This window comes from Octodon degus, unplaced genomic scaffold (assembly GCF_000260255.1).
Source record: "Octodon degus isolate 3935 unplaced genomic scaffold, OctDeg1.0 scaffold00115, whole genome shotgun sequence".
NCBI classification, from domain to species: domain Eukaryota; kingdom Metazoa; phylum Chordata; class Mammalia; order Rodentia; family Octodontidae; genus Octodon; species Octodon degus.
In genome coordinates, this window is record NW_004524691.1 from 3,514,034 (window position 1) to 3,529,766 (window position 15,733).

General features: G+C 38.9%; 1 pseudogene across 1 annotated transcript; it reads left to right on the top strand.

Moving 5' to 3' along the window:
* Positions 1-7,160: 7,160 nt before the first annotated feature.
* Positions 7,161-8,036, top strand: LOC105743314 (annotated as a pseudogene). The gene has a single exon (XR_001117260.2). The product of XR_001117260.2 is annotated as a calcyclin-binding protein pseudogene (transcript).
* The last annotated feature ends 7,697 nt before the right edge of the window (positions 8,037-15,733 follow it).

Below are 15,733 nucleotides of genomic sequence, written 5' to 3' on the forward strand. Positions count from 1 at the left end.
CCCGAGGGGCTGGGAGAGGGTCCGGCCCACGCTGCGCCTGGGCTGGGACTGGTCCCGCAGGCGCAGGGTAGCCTCTTAGTGTCTTTATTATCACCATGTGTTACACTGGAAGTGGTAGATTGGAATTAACTTACTACAATTCCAATAACTTTCCCGTGGAATTACAAATATAAACTTCCTAGGCCATGATGAGGACCGGGAAGAGCTCTCTATACTCTGGTCTTGTGGAGGAGGCAGTGGTAGGGTTGGACTTAGGTAAATGGCTCATACATCAGCTTGAAAACTTTCCAGCTCAGTTGTTTATAGTACAGATTATGACTATACTGTAGTATAAATTTTCTGTCCAGATCTTTGGACCTTGATATTCAAAGCTGAGATCTTAGAGCAAAATAATCTTTTGTCTGTCAAAAGTATTATTTACAATCAAAATACTTTAGCTTTTAATGTGATCACTTCTGTAACAAACGTTGAATCCATTTCAGAACTAATGAGTTGGAATTTAACACCTTGTTGTTGGTGCATAAGCAAGAGTACTCAGTACAAAGAGTCTTGGGAAAAGAATGCCTGGTAGGAGCCTTTGCCAATATCTCAAAAAATTATCAGCAACCCTGCTGGTATCTAGACTTCTGGCTCCATCCCTGTGCTCGCTCCCTCCAGCTTGGGATCTTGGCTAACAAGCTGTTCTCAGTTCTTTTTCTCAGTTCTTTCTTAGTCCTTACAATTTTTGAAAAATGTTTTTGCTGTAAATGGACAACTTAGAGTTGTAGACATTTATAGAAAACAAAGACAATTATGATTTATGAAAGCAATGTAAAATAATTGCATCATGCTAATTAATGTGTCCATCACTCAAATATTTAACATTTTGTGGTGAGAACATTTATGATTTATTGTGTTAATGATTTGCACTATTATTAACTATATTAACCATACTGTACAATGGGTCTCAAAAAATAAAAAGAAACCAACATTTTTGTTCTAGCTGAAGTTTTGTACACTTTTGCAGTCATCTTTCCATTTCCTGCATTCTTCAGCCTCTGGTAACCAACATTCTATTCTGCTTCTATGGGTTCAATTATTTTAGATTCCACATATAAGTGAGAACATACAATATTTGTCTGTTTGTGCCTGGCTTGTTTTGCTTAGCGTAATATATTCCAGTTCCACTCATGTTGTTTCAAATGATAGAATTTCTTTCTCAAAGGCTGCATAATATAACATTGTGCATATATATTGCATTTTCTTTATCCATTCATCCACTGATGGGTATTTAAGTTGATTTCATAACTTGGCTGTTGTCAATCATTCTGCAATAAGTATGGATGTGCAGCATACTGATTTCAAATATTTGGTGAAATACCCCAAAGCGGGTTTGTTGGATCACATGGTGATTTTCTTTTTCATGTTTTGAGGACTTCTCATAGTATTTTCCATAATGGCTATACTAAATTACATTTCTACCAGCAGTGTACAGTTTTCCTTTTTTCCACATCTATTATTGTTTTATGAACTGGGGTTCTGCTTATCTTTCCTCACCTTCAATCTTCCCAGGGGCCAGAATGTCAGAATTTTCCCTGTTTATGTGGGTCACCATTTTGAGTGAAAAGCTGTCTACTTTTCAGATTTTGCCTGGTTTTGAGGAGTTCTCTTGGAGCCTTCTGACATTGTTGTCCTCCTGCCTCTAGTAAAGCCTTCAGATCATTGCCCTAAATCACTGAGCCCATCTGCCTGAAGGGAGGATAGTGTTCTTGTAAAAGCAACAAGGGTATGTAGTAGGTGGGTAGGAACAGCTGGCACTGTGTGAGCGAGATGCCAGAGTTTGCTGAAAGAGTGACCACATGGTCAGAAGGGGCACTGCCAGAAGTTAGCAACATTATGTTGTCCTAGGGACACAAGTATCTTCAAAGATCTAGCCTATAATTTAGAGAAAAATAGCTGCTTTAGCAAATGGTGCTGGAAAAGCAGACATTTTACCTACTGAAGACCCATGTCTATGACCATGCACTAAACTGAAATCAAAATGGGTCAAAGATCTAAATATTAAAGCAGAAACACTAAATCTACTGGAAGACAAAATAGGTAGAAATCTTGAAAAAATAGAGGTCGGTAGAGTGTTCATGAACAAAAGCCAAACTGCGTGGGAAATATTTCAAAGAATTAAGTGAGACCTCATCTTATTGAACTGCTTTTGCACATTAAGAGAAATCACCAACAGAGTGAAAAGGAAACCCACAAATTGGGAAAAAATTTATCCAACTGTCGCTCAAACAAGGTGTTACTATCTATAACATATAAAAATTAGGAAAAATCAGGCCCTCCAAATTCAAAGACCCATTGCATAAATGGGCACCTGAGATGAATACACAATTATCAGATAAAGAAAAACAAGTAGCAAATAAATATATAAAAAAATGCCCAACATCATTGGTCATTTGGGAGATGCAAACTGAAACAACACTGAGATTCCATCTCACATCATAAAGAATGGGTATTATCAAGAAATCAATGGAGGGGCCGGGGAGATGGCTCAGTGGAATAAGCGCTTCCCTGGCAAGCACAAGGGCCTGAGTTCAATCCCTGGTTCCCCCCCCCAAAAAAAAAATTAAAAAAAAAAAGAAATCAATGGATTGCAAATGCTGGAGGGGCTGTGCGAAAAAAGGAATCCTTCTTTATTGTAGGTGGAATTGTACACTGGTACAACCACTGTGGAAATCACTGTTGAGATTCCTTAAAATAACCTGGATTAGAGGTTGCATTTGATCCAGCTATCCCCCTTCTGAGTATCTTTCCAAAAGAATTAAAAACATCATATCACATCAGTATGTGTGCACCTATGCTTCTAGCAGTATAATTTCCCTTCCCTAAAATACAGAGGAAAAAACCCCCAAAAAACCAGTAGTTTAAGATTTTTTTATTTTACAAAGTTTCAACTATAATACAAACATCTATTTATTATTCTACATGATAAAGATGGAGTGAACACAAATTACTTCTTTTACTTGCCAAGGTACAATGACTTTCTCAAGAAAAGACACTTGTGTGATGTTTGATTTAGAAGATGAACAACTACTGTTTTTAATGGGACATCATTTTTACTATAATTATTAAACTCCTGGGGTATTCGGCAGAGATTTTCCCAAAAGTGCATGATGACAGCCTACTATACCAAAGAAAAATGACACCATTCTTGATAAATCTTTGAGGAAATAATTAGAATTTTTGAAAAACAATGTAATACTGAGAATTTACAGATTCATAATAATTTATGATTTTTCCAATGAGATGGTTGGTAGATATGTAAATATTATATATGTAAATATGTCAACAGTTTAAAAACCTGTTTGGCATAGCAAATCAATGTTTGTTAAACAACTAATTATGCAGGAGTACAAAAATTAAATTCAACCAAACAATCCAACACAGTCTAGCAGTCCACAATAGTAGTGGGTTATCTGCAGAAGTTGTTGACTTAAGCCTTTTATAGCTCTGCATATTAATATGGGTTTACTTTATATACCTCATTTTTATACTTTTCTGCTGGATGGTTAAGACCAAGATAAAGCAAGACCTATATAACAAGAAATGTAACTTTTATGTCTGATAAGGTCAGGCAAGTACCCTCAGCATTTATCCTGTAACCCTGTACCGCACTTTGTAGATCCTTTGTCATTGTCAGCCATGTGGATGAGCGAGGGTCATTGCTTGACCAATTTGCTCTCTGTGAAAGCCTGAGAGAATGTTGTCTCTCCATGTGACTTTCCTTAGGCACACTTTACATCATCGATCACTTTCCTCTGGGACCCCATAATTTCCTTGATCAGAAAATTTGGGGCACAACTGAGTTACATGATGTTATAGTACAGGTTCTCCTATGTCCTGAGTCTTCACTGACTTTGAAAGGCTAGGGCCAAAATGTTGGCTGACCTTGCAGCCCTTCCTTTTCTCCAATTTTTGATCTTCAAACTTAGGGTGTTAACCCTCCAGAAGAGAAGTTTATTATTACCCTGCAACATATGCAGTTTGGTTTACCCTAACTATCTGTCTAAATATCAAACATCTTAGGTATAACATGGAACAGGTATTTTCCATCAAGTATTGATGTGTTGAACTTTAAGTCCTTATAGAATATGAAGAAAAAAATAATTTAAAAAATAGTAATAAATACTTACATATTTTTACACAGAAATTTAGAAATCTAACCATATATAGCATTATAGCAGGACAGTCCTTGACTTTTTTTTTCTTTTTCTTGTGTCTTTTTTTTCATTTATTACCCTTTATTTAAGAAAAAAAAAACATTTTTTTTCCTCTGTATTTTAAGGAAAGGTCTGATACTACTAGATCAGACTCGTAGTGATCTGCCAGTTTATAGTCTCCCAAGAGCTGAGATTATGGGTGCGTGCCACCACGCCCAGTTTCAATTGCCATCTCAGCACATCCTGGGGGCAGGGCTGGTATGGCATATCTGGGGATCAAACCCCCGGCCCCTGCACCTGCTTGCAGGAGCTTTAATCCACAGAGCCATTTGGCCAGCTCTAAACCACTGTTTCATAGTGGTGACAAACACAATGAGTGCTAGTGTGGTTCCACTGCCTTCAGTCATACTAAGGCATCAGCAGCCTTGCCTTTTGTGCCACCAATGCAAATGTCAATACAGTGAAACAGTTAAATTGCTCCTTATTATTATTATTATTATTATTATTATTATTATTAATAGTAGCAGTAGTAGTAGGAGGAGGAGTATTTTGGTACAGGGTCTCACTATGTAGATCGGACTCGTAGTGATCCCCCTGTGTTCAGCCTAAGGACCTGGGATTACAGGCTTGTGTCACTGTGCCTAGTCTCAATCATCATCTCAGCGTGCCCTAGGGGCAGGCTGGGGATTGAACCCCTGGCCCCTGCATCTGCTTAAGCTGGGGTTTTAATCTGCTGAGCTATTTGCCTGGCCCTTGCTCCTTATTATTGTTATTATTATTATTATTATTATTATTATTTATTTTCTTTTGCTGACTCATCCTACCTTAAGGGTGGATCTGGTAAGGCAGGTGGAGGTGGGGTTCAAACCGTGGTATCCTGTGCCGGATTGCATTTACATGAGCAGGCACTTAAACAACTGAGCTAACCAGCAGGCCCCCAACTCATTATTATTATAAAATATTTTTTACCTCATTTTGACCCCCTTGATTTTAGAGATGAGCTTATGGAAAAGGGTTAAATAAAGACAAATGTAGCTTGGTTTGTGGGGAGTCCAGGGTCAGAATTCTCTGGATTGCCTCTTTTTGTTGGCTTCTTTCCAGTTTAGGGTGATGCAGGAAGTGGAGGCAAAAGCCTGCAAAAATGAGCAGGGCTTTGAGAAGTTAGCACAAAGGTGTATATCTCATTAATTAAGAGAAGGGTTTGATTTCAAAGGTTGACAATTTATTACCTTCATATACTTTAAGATTCAGCAGCCCATGAATACAGTCTTTTCTTGTCTTCAGAGGCTGTAAATATGAGCTTTCTAGTATATCCAGAAAGCACTGTGTTCAGCAATTATCCCTTACACATCCCAGTCCCCAACACTCATGGATTCCCTGGAATAACCTAGGCCCATTAGGGATCTGTGGATCACACTTTTGGAATTGTTGGACAAAAACTATATGACTCAAAGAGCTAGTATTTTCCTGATGACACGTTTGTCATTGCAAAGCTTAGAAACAACTGCCTCCCAGAGAGTGGGAAAAAATTGAATGGTATGTAAGGGAATGATACAAAGCCCTGAGAATCAACTAGAGATAAACATATCAAGATGATGTCTTAGAAACATGAAATGTAAGAAACATTCATTCAATACAAAATTCTTTTTTTTTTTTTTTTTTTTTTTTCGGAACCGGGGATTGAACTCAGGCCCTTGCACTTGCCAGGGAAGTGCTTATTCCACTGAGCTGTCTCCCCGGCCCCTCAACACAAAATTCATGTGAAATTTAAATATGAAAATACTAAATTTTAGAGATGTAATGGGCATGCACTACCCATATGCATTGGAATGATAATTACCATATTCAGAACAGTAATTCACAGTATGGGAAGTATATTTGTGGAGGCTTCTAATCCACTTATAAATGCTTTATAGATTAACCTGTAGGGTGATTGTAAGGAGTTCAGTATATTTCCCTATATATTATGGCTTTTTATAAAGAATTTTACAAAAATGTCACCCATTTATACCAGATTCTTTAAAATGCTCATGAAACTAGTCACATAGATCATCGTATTAGACATTGAAACTTTACTATGCAAATAAAAAGACAGACTACTTTCACAATTACAATGTGATTTCCCTTAACTATGATAACAAGTCTGCTCTATGAGTCTTTTTGTTTTCTTTATGTATAATGATTACCTAAATTGATTATTTAAATGGTTTAAAATGACCCTTTAAGTCATCCTTTCACAGTTATAGAAAGCATCTCTGCATCCCTCCTGTGGCAGGCATGAGTCTCTGCCCTGTCCCGACAGTGTGACAGACAACCTGAGTCTCTTGACATCTTCAGCATTCCCTGCAGACAGAGCTCTGAGTGCATCTATATTGTAGTGCCACCTTTAGGATGTCTTCGCCCTCATGAACTTAGAAGCTGGAGTGTACATTATTTGTGTTGCTATTGTCTCTGTAACTCCAGTATCCTCTCTACTTTGAATTCCCTGGAGCCTGTGACTTCCTAGTGGTTGGAAATTTAAAATAAATTGGCTGGGCTTCAGTGATGGAAGAGGCTAAAATAATTTTCATTTGGGGGTATAACATCACATTTAAAACAAACAACAAAGACAAAATCTTCACAACTCCTTGTTTTCTTTTTAAGCAGATAGTGCAAGCACTGAGATATATAAATAAATAATGGGGAGTCCTGATATCACTTGGGTGGGGATTGTGAAAGGTGCTTGAAAGCTGAATGTGCTCTTTTTCATCTCTACTAGAAAATCCGTTCTTGACTTAGGTGCTATGTTTGCCTGAGCCACATGGTTTTGAGCCCCCAACTTACTTTTATTTGTTCCGGGTTGCACCTTTTTTCATTTAAGTGTATGTTATTAAAAAAGTATGGCACTCGCACAGTGGCTGGCCTGCAGCTAGTGCTGCTGAGGTCCATGCCCGCGGGGACTACGCGGTTCCTGTCATTGCGTGCTCGCCTGCAACTCAGGCTTTAAGTCCAACCCCGCCCGACCATGGCTTCTGCTCTGGAGGAGTTACAGAATGATCTAGAAGAGGTAAAGGCATTACTGGAAAAGGCTACTAAGAAAAGAGTACATGATACCCTGACAGTTGAAAAATCCAAGATTGAAACAGAAATAAAGAATAAGATGCAACAAAAAACACAGAAGAAACCAGAACTTCTCGACAATGAAAAACCAGCCACTGTGGTTGCTCCCATCACAACAGGATACACAGTGAAGATCAGTAATTACGGATGGGATCAGTCAGATAAGCTTGTGAAATCTGCATTACCTTAACTGGAGTTCATCAGGTTCCTGCTGAGAGTGTGCAGGTGCATTTCACAGAGAGGTCATTTGATCTTTTGGTAAAGAATCTAAATGGGAAGAATTACTCCATGATTGTAAACAACTTCTTGAAGCCCATCTCAGTGGAAGGCAGTTCAAAAAAAGTCAAGACTGATACAGTTTTTATCTTGTGTAGAAAGAAAGCAGAGAACACTTGGTGGGAATACTTAACTCAGGTTGAGAAAGAGTGCAAAGAAAAAGAAAAGCCATCCTACGATGCTGAGACAGATCCGAGTGAGGGATTAATGAATGTTTTAAAGAAGATTTATGAAGATGGAGATGATGATATGAAGCGAACCATTAACAAAGCTTGGGTGGAATCAAGAGAGAAGCAAGCCAAAGGAGATTCAGAATTGTAAGACTTTAAAGTCCTTTTGAAAACTATGATTCAGAAATTTCTGATATTTCCAATAAGGGAATGTTGGTGAGCTGCACATAGAAATTTGACAGAAAGCTACAAAGCCTTCAAACTAAAGGCAGTGAATTCTCCATTTCTTACTAGAAGATTTATTTAAGATGCATATTAAGTACTTCCTCCAAAGAGGGTTTCATTAGTATCCTGGTCATTTTCTTTATGTAAGGGTTACATGGTATTCTCATTGAAATATAAAAAAGTCTTACCTAAGGAAAACAATACATTGTATATATTTTTGTTCATCTAGGAGGTAGAAAACAGAAGTATATGCTTGCCTGTAAGTTACAGATGTCAGCTCCCACTAATGTAAGAATAAGAGTAAAACAATTTTTGTATAAAATTCAAATGTGTGCTCGTGCTTCAAATTTACTGTAGACAGGATGGTCGCCTTCTGCCACCTTGAGCAGTGCAAAGACCAGGGACTACCATGCACTAATCCAATCACAAATGTTTCTATCTAGATTTAAATATATTTGTTTATGAATATAGAATTGAAGTAATAGACAAGCATCTTTATGTAATGCCAGTTAGTAAGTTCTACCATGGATCAGATAACTTTAATAACCATAAAGTAAAAATAATTCATTTGATAGTCCATTATTCCTACATTCAATAAAGTTGGATTTTTATGTAAAAAAAAGTATAACAATTAATCTATTTAACAATCTGTTTTAAAAAAATTTCTCATTACTCATTTTATTTCCTAAAGCACCCTTTGCTCCCCTCCCTCCTTCATTCAAACCAGGCAGAGGACACCTACTGCCTCAGAGAAGGGCGCTGACAGGAAAGATGAGAGAAGGAACAGTAAATTGTGAGCATTTGAATTTCAGAGATTTACAACAGACATAATGCAGTGTGTCCAAAATATGTGGTAAATGTTTACATCAAAATTTATTACCGTAGAAAACCCATTCCCATTAATTCCCCCTTAAAATAGTCCGCATCTCTTCAGACACTTATTTCTTCATTCTTGGCACTTCTAAAGCAGTTTGGAGGTCCTCTTTTGTGAGTGTCCTTAAGAGTTGCAATCAGAAGTACCTGGAACGTGGCTGCTGATGGGGTTTTCGCAGGGAAGGGCTCATCAACCCCATTCACCTGCCTGGGGTCCTGCAACTTCCGGCTCTTAAAGTCAAGATAACCACAAAAGGCAAATGTTGGGAGTTGATTCAGGACATCAAAGCCACTGGAGCACAACTCAAGACACTCAGGAAAGAAGACTTCCAGACCTGCTTCAAAAAAGTGGCAAGAATGATGGGATAAGTGAGAGGGAGTATTTTGAGGGGGATTAATGACAATGTTTGCTACTGTAATAAATTTAAACATTAATCATACTTTTCAGGCAGACCTATACTTTGATAAAAATAGTTTTAAATCTCAAAAGTCAGAATTTTGAGGTTAAAGAAATCCTTTAGCCCTTGGAAAAAGATATATTTATGTATGTACTCAGGATAATTTGGATAATTATACTGCCGATTTCTGCTGGTCTTCCAAAGGTTAATGCTTAAAACTTTTTGTTCTTATTTATTTTCTTTTAAATTTCTTATAACTTTTTTTTTTAAACCAATTTTTTAAGGGCCAGCCAAATAGCTCAGCGGATTAAAGCACCCACAAGCAAGCTCAAAGGCCAGGGATTTGATGCCCAGGCCCACTGTGCTGGTCCCGCCCCCAGGGTGTTCTGAGACAGCGATTGAGACGGCTTGGTGGCCTCTAATCCTAGCACTTGGGAGGCTGTAAAGAGGAGAATCACTACAAGTCTGATCTAGTAGTGAGACCCTGGACACCGTGTAGACCCTTCCCTAAAATACAGAAATAAAAAAACAACAAAAAATCCCCAATTTTTCATATTTCTATCTGGTAATCTGAACAACTAATTTGAAGATAGCATCATGCAATACAGTAAGCATTGTTGAATTCCTATTACTTTCTTTAGTGAAATTTTGTATCATTTCTAATGCTGTACTTTTAAAAAAATACTATTTTATATTCATTATTATTATTACTATTTTTTTGCAGAACCAGGGATTGAACTCAGGCCCTTGTGCTTGCCAGGGAAGCGCTTATTCCACTGAGTCATCTCCCCGGCCCCTATTTTATATTCTTTTAAAAAAGAAATCATTTCATCTAAAAATGTAAAACATCTCATTGATAATTATTTTATATGATTTTATGTTTAAATAATGTTTTGAATGTGTTGCAATAAAGATTGCATATTAATGTTCAAAAAAATAAAAAAGAAATCCTTTAGCCCTCAAGATCAAGGCTATGAACTTTGTTGCATAAATAATACTTTTGGAAGGATATTTTTTGAGAAAGGGGAATAGGAAACATCAGAATAAGACTACTTCAAGTCAGCTGAATTTATTCTGAATGGAATGACGCTTTTGCTGCCATGTGAAATGGAATTCAGAGATTGAGATTCAAACATTTAAAAATTAAGAATCACATTATTTGTATGTTTGGATTTGTAACCCAGGGTTTGTGGCCTTCCATGCCCTTACCAAACATGTTGCTATTTTTCTGAGGAAGATATGAGACTGTCATTTGTACTCTACAGTGGCCTCTTTGTGTAGCTCTAGACAGCAACAAATTCTCCAGAGAGCTTTTCTTCCTTTGGGCAACTGGTTTATTTTTAATCTGGAGAAATTCAATCATGACTGATTGAAAGTCTTCTGTAGCTGCATGAAAGCACAGTATCTGAACCTTACTTTTCCTAGCATGTACAATTTTGTGGGCTGTATTTTGTGTACTTATAAGTCTAGCTGAACTGTCTTTTTTTTTTTTTTTTTTTGAATAGCATTTTGCTATGTAGTCCAGGAGGCCTTGAATTCATTGTGTAGCCCAGGGTGACCTTGAATTTGTAATGATCCTCTTGCCTCAGCCACCCAAATGCTGGGATCACAGGGGTGCAGCACTACAGCTGGCCTGGATGCACTGTCCATTAAGGAGACTCTGAGACATAGTTCAGGGTGCAGAGGCTTGTTAAGGAGTGCCATAGATTAAACCTGTGGAAGGGAGTAGAGAGGAGCCATGATGGGAGAGGGAGAGAGCTTTGGAGCAGCACCCAGCAAGTCTCTTGGACTACATAGCGAGTTCTGCTGCTAGAGTGCTGTCTCAGAGTTTTCGGAATTTGGGCCTCATGGCCTTGAATTTATAATCTCCCATAACCATTTGTTAGAGATCAGCTGTTCCCAGAAGGGGCATGCCTGTGCAGCTGCAGCAATCCTTGCAGGGACGGTCACCCCTGGGCCCAGTAATGAATACCAATAACAAAATAATGGAAATGCCCAACCTGCCAGATGTCTGGTACGAGTTCATGTTCTCTAAAATCGAGCAATGTTCCATTTTAAGAACAATGGAGGTTAACACCAGAATATATTTATTGCAGGGGATGGGGAAAGAAAGCTTCTGTCTGAGAGACAAAAGGAATCCTGAGTGGGTTGGCAAGGACCCCATCTTTTCTAAGGATTTTTATAGAGTAAAACCATATAGTGAGGTGGGTCTAAGATGGGGGGAATGGACAATTGAAAGGTGGGCATGAGGTGGAACAAAACTATAGTGAACTAATAAGATTAGTAGCATAATTCTCAGGTAATATTGATTAAAATTGGGAGCAAATGGGGGAAGCAAGACAAGTAGCAAGAGTGTGAAACAGCAGGGGCTTTTCTGGAGAGGGTTAGGTCAGTGGCACTTTCTGGCTTTTGCAAGGCGATGAGACCTATTAGGAGGCCACGCACTGTTGTTTATCCTTGGGGGATGTATGTAGGTGCATTCATTCCATCTTTTGTCCTGAGGTCTGGCCCTCAGTGGAGGAAGTGCCTGTCTCCCCCACAGTTGCAAAGTATCTGTCTTCTGCACTGGCGCCTTTGAGGGCCTACCCTGTCTGACTGCCGACAGCATTTCTCTTGAACTTAGCTGTGTACAACACTTCTTTCTCTCCCTCTGTCATGCTCCTGTCTCTGTCTTTTTCTTTCTTAACAAAGACTCCAGGCCCATCCATCGGGATGAGTGCTCATAACCTAGTCACCCCCCAGAAGCTCAAGAATCCCACCTTTGGAATCAGGTTTTAGTACACAGACTTCGGGAGACAACAGGACATTCAAATCATAGCATTTCTTTTCCGACTTTCTTAAAGCTACAGATGATTTATTAGTCAAATTTGCTGTTTTTGAATCTCAGGGTCTGAAGACAGAGTACAGTAAATGCTCAACAGGTATTTATTTAATGAATGCCAGAATCAGACTATTTGAAGGGATATTTAGAGAAGAGAGGGCAGAAATTGACTGGGGATAGGAGAACTTGTATAAAAGGTTTGGAATTATAGAAAGTCAGAATTTTCCAAAACCCAGTGCTGAGTAACTTAATGGGAATCATATTTGAACATTTCCATTAAGTGATATTTGGGTTCTGAAGGGTTATTTAATAATTTTCTACAATAAATATCATTCTCATAATCAGAAAATGTATTTTTAAAATATGTGAGCCGAGGGCAAAATAATGGGTTCTCTGTCCCTAGGCGCATTTGAGCAGCAAGAATGACACCTGCCTTGATGACAAGGAGCCTCCCCATGTGAAGGGGAAGCTGGACAAAGCAAGCAGTGAGGTTCTTCCAGCTCTAGCAGCCCGAGGCACGGATTGCTGAGGGATAATTGCTGAGTCCCCTCTTAGAGGACCTCGGCCTGGTTCACCTGACTGCTTCAGGCTTTGCCTGGAACTATACTGTGGTACACTCAAACCCGCTATGGAAGTCCTGGCTGAGGGGGAAGTTAACTTGTATCCACCCGAGGCTGATACAAGGGCATGATCCTGAGAGATGGAACTTTTTTTTTCTTTTAATTTTAGCTTTTTTAGTGCACAGTGATTCCAGTCCTCTTGGGCAGCTGACACATGCACATGATGGATCTTAGTTCTTTGATCCCCTTCACTCTCCTCTTTCCCTATCCTTTCATGTCTTGGTCCTCTTCCTCCTTATAAGAGATCTATTTCTTCTCTTTTATTTGGCCTTTTATTTTTACTTTGGGTTTCTTATATAAGAGAGACTATGCCATAGTTAGGCTTGTGTGTTTGATTTGTTACATTTAATATTTTAGTCCCAAGGTGCATTCATTTTCTTATAAATTACTCAAGCTTGTCCTTCTTTATAAATCACAGTACTCCACTGTGTACAAATATCTTTTCTTTTTGGTACTGGGAATTGAACTCAGGGCCTAGTGCTTTCCCAGCAGGCGCTATACAGCTAAGCTATATCCCTGGCTCTAATAGCATATTTTCAATTTTTTCCCATGCATTCAGTACAGGGTCTCACTACACAGCTCAGACTCATGATGATCCTGTTTTCAGCCTCCCCAGTGCTGGGATTATGAGCATGCGCCACTATACCTGGTCTTAGTGGCTCAGTGTGCCCCGGGGTGGGGGGGGCCCATGTGGCATGTGGTGCCAAGATGAACCATGGTCCCTGCGCTTGCCTAGCTAAGCAGGTGCTTAGTCCGCTGAGCTGTCTAGCTGGCCCTTAATATCATATTTTCTTTATCCTTCATCTGCCGATGGACATATACAGTGATTCCTAGATTTAGCTATTATGAATTATACTGGTATAAATATGAATATGTAAGTTGTGGTGATAAAACCCCCATGGCATTGGGGAAAAAAAGAAACCCAAAACAAAAACTCCATGAAAAACAGACCTGAGGATCAGTGGAACAACAGAAGGGAGGATGCAGAAACTACTCCAGGCATACTCAGCTGCCTTATCTTTGATGAATGGGTATCATATATAATGGGTAAAAGATGGCCTCTTTAACAAGTGGTGCTGGGAAACCCAGCTACCCATGTGCAAAAGATGGAATCTAGAAGGGCTGGGGAGATGGCTCAGTGGAATAAGCGCTTTCCTGGCAAGCTCAAGGTCCTGAGTTCGATTCTAAGTATCAAAAATAAAAAAAAGATAAGTATTGTATTAGTTACTCTTCTCTTGTTGCTAGGATAAATACCCAACACCCAAAATGAAGGAGGGAAAGGTTTATTTAGCTCACAGTTACTGGAGGTTTCATAGTTTAAAATAGCCTGAATTACATAGCAAGACCTCAGAGCCTTATTTGCTCAGGACAGAGGGTCAGTGTCTCTGTCTTCTCCAAACATCTCTCTGCCGGAGGTGGCCTCAATTGCAGAAACTGCCCACCTGTTATGCAGGGTTTGGAGGAGAGCCTGGGGCGCCACCGTGTCCAGGTTGACCTACTCCATACCTCCCAGAGAACCCGCAGGCTAGGGGGACAGCACCTGCTGCCAGTTTAACTGTTGGAGCCTCTCTGGCCCCGCCCCTGGAGGCCCTCTCTGACCCCTGGCCCTGCCCCTTGAGCCACCCACTGCTCCTCCAGCTGTGTCAGCCCTATGACTTGGGTGAGGCTTGGGGGGACAACTAGATACAAACCATAACAGATACCTGAATAAGTTCTGATTAAAATGTTTCCAAACTAGTATACAAGGTATGCATATCCTCAGGCTTCCAGTTAATTTTCCAAGATAGGTATGAGCAAACTGTGGTTTTGGCTCAATTGAAAAGATAGGCCTTGGGGCTGGGGAGATGGCTCAGTGGAATAAGCGCTTCCCTGGCAAGCGCAAGGGCATGAGTTCAATCCCCAGTTCCGCAAAAAAAAAAAAAAAAAAAAAAAAAAAAAAGAAAAAAGAAGAAAAGATAGGCCTTATTCTGATTTGTGGGTTTATGAGCTAATTTGATGAGCACACTCATTGTTTTTCTCTTCTAAAAGAAAATCCAGATCATTTCCTTAATGTTACAATAGCTATGAATTAAGAGGAAACAGAATATTCCCAAAGGAAATTTAGTGCATAAGAGTGAGTCCCTATTAGGCATAGTGGAACACACATAAAATCTCTTTTGATTATGTGTGCTCACCACCAAGGGGGTTGGGGAGAGATCTGAGATTCAGGAAATCTAATGCAAGATAAAGAGCAATAACAGTGATTTCTACAAAGCACGTGTGAAAACAATTATTTTGTTATCAAAACATGTAAAAGTATATTTGATGCCTTTATACTACAGATATTATACTAGCATGAATAGACTGGTACTTAAAAAGTGTGACAAGATACCAAGGAATTCAAAAATAATTAAAAATTTTGAATTTATAGTAATGTCCTTTAGCTTCTAAGAAGTCTCACGAAGCACTGTTATTCCTGTAAATGAACAAGTCTGCTATTTGTCTGAGTACTTTATACTTTCACATTATTTGAGAACTTTATACTTCCTCTAGACTCTCAGTACTAAAGAGAATTCATTTTTTTGACTGAAAGAGGAGTGCATTTCTTTCTATTTGACGTATGCTTTAAAAAATATAAAAAGTACTATGTAAACACAATGTATCTGATTATCATTTTGTAGACAAATGTGCAAGAAAGTTTCAGAATTTCTAGTATTTTAGAAAATCTAGTATTATACTAGAAATATATATATATATATATATATATTTTTTTTTTTTTTTTTCCCCCCCAGAACACTTTTCTTTGAAGTAAACAAGTTCCGTATCTGCTAGGGTTGGGGTGGAGAATGAGAAGTACGTGATATGGAACATGCTCTACCAAGACTTTCATGGCATGACCAGTGCTAACACTTCCACCAGAGCTGGTTGCAGTTGCGCCAATTCTTGCAAAATCTAGTAGTAAAGATGTACATGAGGAAATGAAATTGTGTTTCATCAAAGCCCATTCAACAGAGTCTTCAGGGGCTGGAAGGATGGCTCAGTGGTCTAAAGCACCTACTTAGAACAAGCTTAGCAA